General features: G+C 46.3%; 1 protein-coding gene and 1 pseudogene across 2 annotated transcripts in view; both read right to left on the bottom strand.

The window, feature by feature from the left end:
• LOC126263044 (uncharacterized) overlaps positions 1 to 12,363 on the bottom strand; it is a 483,472-nt gene that overhangs the window by 346,516 nt on the left and 124,593 nt on the right. The window lies entirely within an intron of this gene.
• On the bottom strand, positions 5,699 to 5,816 carry LOC126264010 (5S ribosomal RNA; annotated as a pseudogene).

Raw genomic sequence — 12,363 nt, forward strand, 5'->3', positions numbered from 1 at the left:
TTGACTTCTATTGATGTCCGTGGTGGCCAAAACTGGGGTTCCTTAGACGTTGTTCGTGTTGACAAAAATAATACTCAAGGAGTTACAGCAACGCAAAAGTTCCCCGCCAGAGACGTGATTGTCAATACACGTTAATATGGTCGGAAACCGTGTGGTCCTATCGACCTTCCGTCAGCGCAGTATAAACATTTGTGTATTCCTAGAAGAAGAACTTGTAAATTAAGTACTTTTGTGCATACGCTGAACCAATCACGTATCCAGATTTGCTGCAATGGATGATACTACAGTGTTTAGTTCGTTCTGAATAGTAAACGCGACTATAACAATGAAAATCTATTTCTTGCGTAATCTTCCCAGTTATTGATCGCGATAATGTTGTTGATTCTCGAGTAAAAACAAACAATTTGCCCTCTGATACTTTTATTAATCCCTTTCTCAACCACACGACGTATTACATTTGATGGTGAAAGTTACTATTGTTTACAGAAACATTTTCTCTCTGCGAAGTCGGCTATTTGGAGAGAGGAAGCGTATTCCGTAGTCTCAAACTTTCGAGCGGGAGAAGAGCATTTATAGCGTGCGTGTGTCGTTCCACATGTCAGAGACTACCGCTGTTGGGCCTAAAGAGAGCTATTTCCTTGTCATGCGCCCTGACGACTACGGCACGCAGCTTTGGAACGGTACACACGTCTCTCCGTCTCCGCTACCGCAGCCAGAGCGGTGCAAAACACAGCAAGAAGCAGGATGTGTCTTCCGAGAGGGGCACCGTACGTACAGCCAATCTGCTCGTGATGTGTCCCTTGAGACGACAGTCTTGCGAACTCTCGTCTCCTTCATAATCGAAACAATGTTCAAATGTGTATGAAATCTTATAGGACTTAACTGCTAAGGTCATCAGTCCCTGAGCTTACACTCCACTTAACCTACATTATCCTAAGGACAAACACACACACCCATGCCCGAGGGAGGACTCGAACCTACGCCGGGACCAGCCGCACAGTCCATGACTGCAGCGCCTTAGACTACATAATCGAATTCTTTAGTTTCTTCTACTAATGTCTCTCCTTCGATTTTTAGTGAAGCCATATGGTTGCTTGAATCCAATGAGCTTCATTTTGCAGTGATTAATGACGGACACCTAGAACTGCTCCATGTGCTCTGTTCATGTTGAAGAACTGTTCGGGTTTTAGCACAAGTACGCTGGCGGAGGTGGGAAGTACTACAGTACGAAGAACTCTTTGCCATGTTTTGAAAAATCGGAAAAAGAGCAGTTTCAAGCGACCTTAGGTCACGAAATCAGCCTATTCACCTCGCCAACAACATATGAGAACGCACTACAACGTTATAATCGTAAGTTACACACAAAAAACGTGGTATATACTCAATTCCGTTTGTAAATGCGTAATAGACAGAAAAATAAAAATTACATTTTGCAGTTTGCAGATGAGAAGTTGTAGATTGTGTAGCAGACAAGCTACCAAAACAAATGTCTTTGACAATGTTGACTGGAATACTCTTTTTCAAATTCTGAACGTGGCAGGGGTAAAATACAGGGAGCCAAAGGCTATATACAATTTTTAGAGAAACCAGATGGCAGATGTGAGAGTCGAGGGGCATCCAAGGGAAGCAGTGGTTGGAAGGAAGTGAGACAGGGTTGTAGCCTGTCCCCGATGTTATTGAATCCGTATATTGAGCAAGCAGTAAATGAAAGAAAAGAAAATTCGGAGTAGGAATTAAAATCCATGGAGAAGAAATACAAACTTTGGGGTTCGCCGACGACATTGTAATTCTATCAGAGACAGCAAATTACCTGGAAGAGCAGCTGAACGGAATGGAAAGTGTCTTGAAAGGAGGATATAAGATGAACATCGAATAAAGCAAAACGAAGATAATGGAATGTTGTCGAATTAGATCGGATTATGCTGAGGGTATTAGATAAGGAAATGAGGCGCTTAAAGTAGTAAATGAGTTTTGCTATTTGGGGAGCAAAATAACTGATGATGGTCGAAGTAGAGAGGATATAAAATGTAGACTGGCAATGGCAAGGAAAGCGTTTCTGAAAAAGAGAAGTTTGTTAACATCGAGTATAGATTTAAGTGTCAGGAAGTCGTTTCTGAAAGTATTTGTATGGAGTGCAGCCATGTATGGAAGTGAAACATGGACGATAAATGCTTTGGAGAAGAGAATCGAAGCTTTAGAAATGTGGTGCTACAGAAGAATGCTGAAGATTAGATGGATAGATCACATAACTAATGAGGAGGTATTGAACAGAATTGGGGAAAAGACGAGTCTGTGGCACAAATTGACTAGAAGAAGGGATCGGTTGGTAGGAGATGTTCTGAGGCATCAAGGGATCACCAATTTAGTATTGGAGGGCAGCGTAGAGGGAGACCAAGAGATGAATACACTAAGGAGATTCAGTAGGATGTAGGTTGTAGTAGGTACTGGGAGATGAAGAAGCTTGCACAGGATAGAGTAGCATGGAGAGCTGCATCAAACCAGTCTCTGGACTGAAGACCACAACAACAACAGCATCATGTAAGATATGTAAACTGATGCATACATCCACTCTTTTGCCAATTAAGTTATAACTAGTACTTTAGACATAATGTTATAAACAACACACAGCTCATCAGTTCGATCGTAAATATGTCAACTGTGAACTGTGAACAAATCATGTATACTATTTTACAACAATTATTGGTTCACAAATGTAAATATAATGTGCCAAAAGTTCCGCTAAATATTCATATGTAAGAACAATTTTACAGTAAGAAAATAAAAAATAACCCACTGAAGATGGCACAAAAAGTGCCGAAACATGTGTAGGTAAAACAAAACTAAAAAGGTGTCTTGCATACGGCGGAATTTCTCATCCTATTTTGATAGCAATCACGGATATAAGAAGAAGAAGTGCAACAGCACGAGATGATTATTCAAGAGACATGTTTGGGAAGAGTGCGCCCAAAAGAACAGCAGAAATGAAAGAGAGGTGGGGGAGGACGTGGATTGATGCCCCCCGCCTTGGCTTGGAGCGGCACACACACGCCCAGCTCCTGCGTCCGCACGGCGGGGCGCGCCGTCCCCGAGGCTGGCGTGATGGACGCGGGCTGCTCCGACCGGAAGCGGAAACTGGGGAGTGGGCGGCGGCGCCGGAACTGCGGGGGTGTCGCATCGCAGCTTCCTCGCAACGAGGACGCTGCCGCCGGCCCCCCGCCTCTCGCCAGATGACACCAGCTAGCATCAGTCACTGTGCGGCTCTCCCTGGACCCCGGCGGCTAACCGACCATTTACTGAGGCTTCGGGCTAGGGGCGCGTGGCCGCAAGCCGCCACTCGGCAGAGAAAATAGGCACGATTTTATCACACCAGCTATGAACAGAGCCTTGTCACCTCCTCTAATCAGTCACCTATCCGTACCAACTTGCGAACCAGAGCTGTAAGCGTAAATGTCGTACAGTCTCTCGTTGTGAAATACGATAGTACACGGATCTTTTATGCTTGAATCAGTCTAAGCTATACGGAGAATGTGAAATCAAACACCTGTCAGGGGAGCTCAGATGGTAGAGCACTTGCCCGTGGAAGGCAAAGGTTCCGAGTTCGCGTCTCGGTCCGGCACACAGTTTTAATCTGCCAGGAAAGTTTCAGGTCAGATAGTCCCTTGTGACAAACATCGCACTGAATAGCTCCTCTGCATTGCAGTCCGCCGCAAGCAGTACATTGCAAATCCCAATGGCAGGTTGCTCTAGGTTTGAGATCAGCTGTCTTTCTGTGCCATGTACGTTATAGTAAGTTACGCAGCCAGAACGCGTATCCCAAAAGGGCAAAACTTTTGTCCTCTGACAACGCGAACCGGCTACGCCGCGGAATGCTACTGCGCGCTAGGAGCGATCTCGTGTTGTTCGGACGCTCGCGTTATCGGCGAGTTAGAGCGCCGCGGCAGCAGGGTCGTAACTTTTAGCGGGCACGCGCCAAAGAAGTCTTTTCTTCGAACCGATAACCACTACGAGCCGACATCCGATGGGCACTAATTGGGGGAGAGGGGATGGGGGGCAGGTACCGCTCGGACGCCGCAGATCTGCACGAGGAACTTGGCGTGAGGCCGGTGTGTGTGTGTGTGTGTGTGTGTGTGTCAGCCGCACGGAGGACGCTAGAGCTGCCGGCAGATGATTCACACAGTCCGGGGCCCTCAGAGGCCGGCGTCCTTGCCAAGGTGAGCGACAGCCGTGACCTCTTCCGGCCGTCCGTCTACCTTGCAGCGCTTTAAAAGGATCGCGCGCTGTGTCTTTAGTCAGCAGGCAGTGCTAAGTAGAGAACGATAGGACACTGACCGAACCGCAAGTATTTTTGGGTTTTGTTTTGTATACCCATTTCGTCTGCATCTACATCTACATGATTGCTCTGCAATTCACATTTAAGTGCTTGGCAGAGGGTTCATCGAACCACAATCACACTATCTCTCTGCCATTCCACTCCCGAACAGCGCGCGGGAAAAACGAACACCTAAACCTTTCTGTTCGAGCTCTGATTTCTCTTATTTTATTTTGATGATCATTCCTACCTATGTAGGTTGGGCTCAACAAAATATTTTCTCATTCGGAAGAGAAAGTTGGTGACTGAAATTTCGTAAATAGATCTCGCAGCGACGAAAAACGTCTTTGCTTTAATGACTTCCATCCCAACTCGCGTACCATACCTGCCACGCTCTCCCCCCTATTACGTGATAATACAGAACGAGCTGCCCTGCGCTACTGCGCAAAACTGACTACTCGAGATCAGTTCATTATCCTTCTCTGTTCTCATCGGCCCAGTCTCAGCGACTTCGGAATCAGACAGTTGAGAAGACTGCTGGAGGGCATCTCCGCTTCCGGCATTCGCCTTGCAACCAAGAGCAACCTACCTAAACCTTGGTCGCGATGGGGCGATTGGAGCTACTTGTGATATGTTGTGGGAAAATACGTCCCAGGCACAAACATGAAAGCTTACTCTCTCTCTCTCTCTCTCTCTCTCTCTCTCTCCCCCTTTGTGTGTGTGTGTGTGTGTGTGTGTGTGTGTGTGTGTAACGGAGTAAACTGGATGACCTGCTCGACATGTAATGCATCGTACGTGAGTTTCCTTGGACGCCAAGCCGCCAGTGTATCGTGTTAGTGTCAGCGGTCGTGCAAAGGTGGACACACCGGTTGCCATTACATCGCCGAAGTTATGAACCGTCAGAAGCGGCGACTACTTGTATGGGCGATCGTCCGGTTATGCCGCGCTTACAATAGAGTCAGAAGTCTCTGTAAACTGAAGCAGCAAATCGGTACCGAGATCTGATGATGGTCGTCGCTAACCGAAACCGGCAGTCTAAGGACCTAAAAATTTTGTGATCATAGAAAGATATAAAAGAAATTTATTTTGCACTTTTTCCATCACTGTTCTGTTAGCGACCGTGTCGCGGCTCGTCAAATAATGCGAACTGGTAGTTTGGAATGTCGCCATCAACGCTGTACAAAAAAGCACTCCGTCTTCAGGCCACAAGTGGCCCATCGGGACCATCCGACCGCCGTGTCATCCTCAGCTAAGGATGTGGATAGGAGGGGCGTGTGGTCAGCACACCGCTCTCCCGGTCGTTACGATGGTTTTCTTTGACCGGAGCCGCTACTATTCGGTCGAGTAGCTCCTCAATTGGCATCACGAGGCTGAGTGCACCCCGAAAAATGGCAACAGCGCATGGCGGCCCGGATGGTCACCCATCTAAGTGCCGGCCACGCCCGTCAGCGCTTAACTTCTGTGATCTGACGGGAACCGGTGTATCCACTGCGGCAGGGCCGTTGCCTAACGCTGTACAAGGTAAGCCATTAAATGTATCTTTACATCTGAAGGCACTTGACAGATGCTGTAGCTCAGCCGCTGAAGAATTACTGGAGCCATAAATCAAAGTACACTTTTTTGGATGTTTAAGTAAGCGGATCGAGATGGAGAGAGGATAATCGTGTCACCTGTACCTTCGCGTAATTGGCAGGTGAGAAGGCAGCCACAGCCACTGGGAGGAATGCTTTGCGACAGGCCGTTCGCCCGTCACCTCCGGCCTAATGAAGTCGTTTCGCACCCGAAGCCGGTGCCGTGGCGGGCTGTGGAACGTAGGCGGTGACGCGCTGAGCTGGCTGGCCGCTGCCGCTGCCGCCACCCACCACCCGCCGCGCCCTGGAGCTGGAGCGCGTGTCACTGCTCGCTGCGGAATCTCCCCCTCCCGGCAGACCTCATAAAACAAGCCTGACTTGTGCGCGCGACGCGCACCTGTACGTAGCCCGTGAGTCCGTGCGCTCGGCGCCTCGCACAACCGCCGCATTCTGAGCACCTCATTCGCCGCCAGCCCGCTACACGTCTGCGTGACCGCAACACCGGCTCTCTTAATGGCACAGTACCACGCAGTGGCGACGCTTTCCAATTTGTTTACCCCGTATTCGATATACGCTGAAGAGCCAAATAAACTGGTATACTTGCCTAATATAGTGCACTGCCGTAGCGAGCATGCAGAAGTGCCGCTACACGACGTGGCACGGACTCGATTAATGTCTGAAGTGGTGCTGGAGGGAATTGACACCATCGACCATGCAGGGCTGTCCGTAAATCCGTAAGAGTACGATGGATGGAGATCTCTCTTAAAGAGCACGTTAGAAGGTATCCCAGATATGCTCTATAATGTTCATGTCTGGGGAGTTTGCTGACCAGCGCAAGTGTTTAAACTCAGAAGACTTTTTCTGGAACCACTCTGTAGCAATTCTGGACGTGTGGGGTGTCGAATTGTCTTGCTGGAATTGCCCAAGTCCGTCGGAATGCACAATGGGCGTGATGGTTCAAATGGCTCTGAGCACTATGAGACTCAACATCTGAGGTCATAAGTCCCCTAGAACTTAGAACTACTTAAACCTAACTAACCAAAGGACATCACACACATCCATGCCCGAGGCAGGATTCGAACCTGCGACCGCAGTGGTCGCGCGGTTCCACACTGTAGCGCCTAGAAACGCTCGGCCACCTCGGCCGGCTCTCATAAAAACAATTGTAGCATATTTAGCCAAAAAAAAATCAAAGTAAAACCACCTACACCATATTCAATATTAAACCCTGAAACCAATTCAGACTCACGTGGACTGATAAGGGAAGGAATGAGGTGGATCTGCGCAGAATGGCTGAGGAAAAGAACTTGTGTAACCCACTGCCGGGAAGAAGGGGCAGCATGATAGAAGATTGTTGAGATATGAGGGAATAACTTGCATTGTATTAGAAATAGCTCAAACAAATGTTCAAATGTGTGTGAAATCTTATGGGACTTAACTGCTAAGGCCATCAGTCCCTAACCTTACACCTACTTTACCTAAATTATCCTAAGGACAAACACACACACACACACACACACACACACACACACACATGCCCGAGGGAGGAATCGAACCTCCGCCGGGATCAGCTGGATAGTCGATGGCTGCAGCGCCTTAGAAGTAGCTGTAGGGGGTAAAATCTGTAGAGGAAGACAGAGATTGGGATACACCCAGCAAATAATTGAGGACGCAGTTAGCAGTTGCTACTCTGAGATAAAAAGCTTGTCACTAGAGAGAAATTCGTGGCGGGCCGCATCAAACCAGTGGACTAATGGGGGGAAAAAAAGAAAAGAAAAGCATTCGAACCGACTACGTACCGTTTCCCATCGCACCTCTGCGCCCCCTTCCTGGGGGATGTCTCAGTGTACGCCTACGGCTCTTGTCTTGTTCGGTCAGTACGAGTAGATGAAGTCCGGCTTGACCGGAGCGTGCGAGCGGTGGAATGCCCCGGCCGGCAGCAGGGCACGCGCCCGCTGACGTCACGCCAATTTAGAGGCAGGAAGGCGGCGTCCGCCGTCCACCCACGGCGCAGGCTCCCCGGGCCGCCGCTAGAGGCGCTTCCGCGCTCCTTGATTGATGATTCGGCGTTTCAGAGCGCTCCGCATTAACTACCGGAGCTGATTGCTCTTCAAGAAGAGCCTATCACAAAATTACTGCTCCCGCGGTTGTTATTTAGTAATGGACAAGAGACTTTGACGAATATGGATAGCACCACGACTTCCGCTGTACTTGCGGAAGTTGAACAATGGCCCCTCTGGACGTAATAAAGCGCTATGTTTGTCTGTGGGAAAGAACACCACCAGAGGACTACGTCACGATTCTAATACTGCGTCTAAATCGTAAGGCAGCACGATACGATGTTCAAATTGCTCTAGTTTATATTTTCTCTCCACCCGTCCGTCCTTCACAGATTTTCCGATCGCCTCAGATATGTTGCGGGAATAGTTAAGCTTTCGGTCGACACAAATGTGTACACTACGAGCGGCGTTTCAAAAGTCCGTTCAAAGTCCGAGAGATGGCACCACCGGCGCGTATCGAGGTCATGTTTAGTTAGTAGCATCTTTGGAAACAACGCACACCAAGTTTCAGCCATATTGGTCTACTTCTTTGTGTTTGACATTCGTGTGAATCAAGGAAGTCGAGTGATTGTCAAAAAATGCACGAAAACGAATTTCGTATGGTGATTAAACATTACTTTATGAAAGATAAAGCGCCTCGGCAGACTAAAGAGAAACTAGATAAACATTACGGTGACTCTGCACCATCGATTAGAACAGTTTATAAGTGTTTTCAAAATTTTCGTATTGGCCATATGACAAGTGATGCTGAACGTTCTGGACGCCCTGTGGAGGTTACGACTCCAGAAATCATTGATAAAATGGTGATGGATGACAGAAGAGTTAAGGTGCGTGAGATTGCTAGTGCTGTGGGCATCTCGCATGAACGGGTACATAATATTTTTCATAAAAATTTGGACATGAGAAAGCTATCCGCAAGATGGGTTCCTCGATTGCTCACGCTTGACCAAAAACGGAATTGTGTGAAGTGTTCCAAGAATGGTTTGCAGCTGTTCAGGAAGAATCCGCAGGACTTTAAGCGTCGTTTCGTCACTGTGAATGAAACATGGATACATTACTATACTCCTGAGACCAAACAGCAATCAACAATGGATTACCACGGGAGAATCTGCACCAAAAAAGGCGAAGACCATTCCTTCGGCCGGAAAGGTTATGGCGACTGTCTTTTGGGGTTCGCAAGGGATAGTCCTCATCGACTATCTGTAAAAGGGTAAAACTTTTACAGGTGAATGTTATTCATCTCTACTGGACCGTCTGAAAGCCGAGCTGCAAGAAAAACGCCGGCGATTGGACCGCAAAAAAGTTCTTTTCCATCACGACAATGCACCAGCACACACCTCAGCAGTTGTGGTCGCAAAATTAATGGAAATAGGATTCCAACTCGTTCCACATCCCCACTATTCCCCAGACTTGACTCCCTCGGACCACTATTTGTTCCCCAATCTGAAGAAATGGCTGGCGGGAGAAAGGTTTTATTCAAACGAAGAGGTGATTGCAGGAACTAATAGCTTACTTTGCAGACTTGGACAATTCGTATTATTCGGAAGGGATCGACAAATTAGAACAGCATTGGACCAAGTGTATAAGTCTAAAAGGAGACTATGACGAAAAATAAAAAAAGGTCTACCCCAAACGTAAGTAGTTTTTATTTTTGCATGGGCTTTTCAAATGCCCCTCTTATTTGCCACATTGCCAGTTCACAACTTTGCCTACGAAACATACTTTTGTAAGATGGCTGGGCTACGAGCTGTGCTCTAGTGTTAATACACAGTGTGAAGGAAAACTCTGTAACTCTTTGGTATAATAATGCTCGCTTGACTTCATGAGTAAGGATATACACAATGAATTAATTTCCCTAATTTTAAGTTACTTTATTTCATGAGAACGCTAAGATGTTTCCTTCAAAAGAACCACATCCGCTTTCGTGCTTCATCCCTGTCTAATACGAGCTTCTCTTGTAGACTTATCGTTTCTAATGAACGCGACGTCGTTTAGGCATTAAACTCCCAGATCCGCCCTGCACCGCTTTCTGACATAAGCGGAACTTCTGAATTTAAAAGTGCCATACAGCTAGCCAAAGAGAAAAAAAAGACAGAGCACTCTCCGCAATTCCATACATCGAGATCTTACAGGCCTAAAACCTGTCAAATATAATGTTTTGTCTGTGGAAGATGATTCACTAGAAAAATCTCACCCGAGCGAGGGAAAGCAGAAAAATAGGAGCACATCGACGCCAATGAATTACAGTTCTAGGAGTAAACAGTTTTGGTAAAATGGTGACACGATGTATAACTCCTTGTGAAATTGTAATTTTTCCGATCTCTTGTTGAATTGGAATTAAAGCTATAGCCTTTCGTTTATTAACAAACTGATAAATGTAGATCTGATTTCCTCTCAAATTGAACCGGAGTCACAACTTTCCTTGAAGTCGACAAATGCCAGACGAAATGCTGACTCACACTCTTAGTCTGCAATTCTCAAGTGCCACCTCGTACGATAAACAAGTCTAAAAGCAACTTGGACACTGACCTCGTTAAAATCTGATCTTTTCTGTACTCTGAATCAAGAGTACCATATGTTACTTTCCGGGCTCACTGTTAAAAATAATCAGATTGTTCTCAGGGCATGTGCTCGTCACCCATTCCGCCTGTGATTGGTATGTGTATACGAAAGACAACAAAAAGTAGCAGAGCCCTCACCTTCCTGCAGCTCAGTTGATCCTGTAAGTACCGAAATGTTTTAGCCAATATAACAGTGAAATGCGTGTTGTATGTACTCTTTGGCAGTATTACTCAATGAAGCTGCTCAATTTATTAAGTACTTCAAACTGTATCATGAGCTACGGGGTGGTAAATATTCATACCAATGAATCGGAAACACAAAACTTGGGGTGAAAAAGATTTAAAAATCTGCAGGAAATCAGCATTTCTCAGCATATAATCATTAGAACTCGTTGTAACTAAGAAATGACGTACTCAACGTATACTTTATAATATAGGAAATATTACTGTGAAGTGGACTTGCGGCTGTTTATATCGGAAGAATAACTCCACGGGCGACGAATGCTAGCTGAAGACAAAACTAGCCCTGAAGACGAGTTTCTCAAAGGCTATCGGTAAAAATTCATACCATTAACCACTTGTTCGCTGATATCTCAAGCCTGTCGACATATAAATAGAAGTATTCATGCTTATCACAATGTGAATCATTTTTTGTGATAAGTGGGGTAAAAAAACAACATTTAAGACCAATGCCATACATCATTAGAGATGTCACTTAAAGTGTCGTGTCTGGTGCCCAGAGAGGGTGCCAAACGATAAAGACTATTCTATGATTTTGTCATACGTCGCCAAACGTCATTATGCAACAGGATGAGTCCGTCCAATGGCATTCCTGGGCGTTTTGACTTTATGGCACATCGAAGTGTCTGCAAAGTGTTTTCACAGCGTTGCGTATTGATTGCGGTTCGACGCTCGACGAAGAGAGGAAACATCGTGTTGCACAATAACTCCCGCCCCCACACTGCCAAACGGACGAAGGCTGCACTTCAGCAATTTAGATGAGAAACTCTGCAACATCTTCCGTACAGCCCGGATCTTTCAGGGGGTGAATCCCACATCTTTGTCTACCGGAAGAAAGACATGCGTGGACGTCTGCCAGTGGATAAATGTCTTAACGCGTCTGGTGATTACTTTTGAATGGAACCATTGCAGGGTGGCGTTGTGGCGGGTGTTTAGTCTTCATTTGGTTGCCCCTTATATTTGTACGTCGCATAATTCCGCTTTCGGCAAGCATGTCACACGGAGAAGGCCACTAGATTTCTTCTTCTTCTGTAATGGTCAATCCAAGGATTTGTTTGCAACAGCTACAATGGCAGCTTGTCTCCATTCTGTGCGTCTTTCAGCTTTTCTCTTCATTTCTTTATAGGTGTTACATCCCACATCTTTCACGATTTGATCCATGTACCTCAGTCGTGGTCTTCCTCTTGGTCTTTTTCTATCGACATATCCCTCTATGATTGTGTTCAGGAGTCCTTTATGTCTTAATAGATGGGCTGTAAATTGCACTCTTCTTTTAACAAAACAATGAAACTCCAGAAGCTTCTCTTCTCACCTGCTCTTTCCAGAACCACTTCGTTTGTGACCTTCTCGATACATTTTATTTTGAGCATGCTTCTATAGCACCACACTTCAAAAGAATTTAGCTTCTCGTCTTCCTCTGTCCCGAGAGTCCATGTTTCACACCCATAGCATGGCACACTCCACACATATGATTTCAAAAATCTTTTCCTGATTTCAAGGCTGATGCTCTTAGATGTTAAGATGTTTTTCTTCTTGTTAAAAGCAGCCTTTGCTTGAGCAATTCTACTTCTCACTTCTGCCTTGCTCCTTCCATCCCTGGTAATATTACTGCCCAGATAAGT

The sequence above is a fragment of the Schistocerca nitens genome, chromosome 6, assembly GCF_023898315.1.
Source record: "Schistocerca nitens isolate TAMUIC-IGC-003100 chromosome 6, iqSchNite1.1, whole genome shotgun sequence".
NCBI lineage: Eukaryota > Metazoa > Arthropoda > Insecta > Orthoptera > Acrididae > Schistocerca > Schistocerca nitens.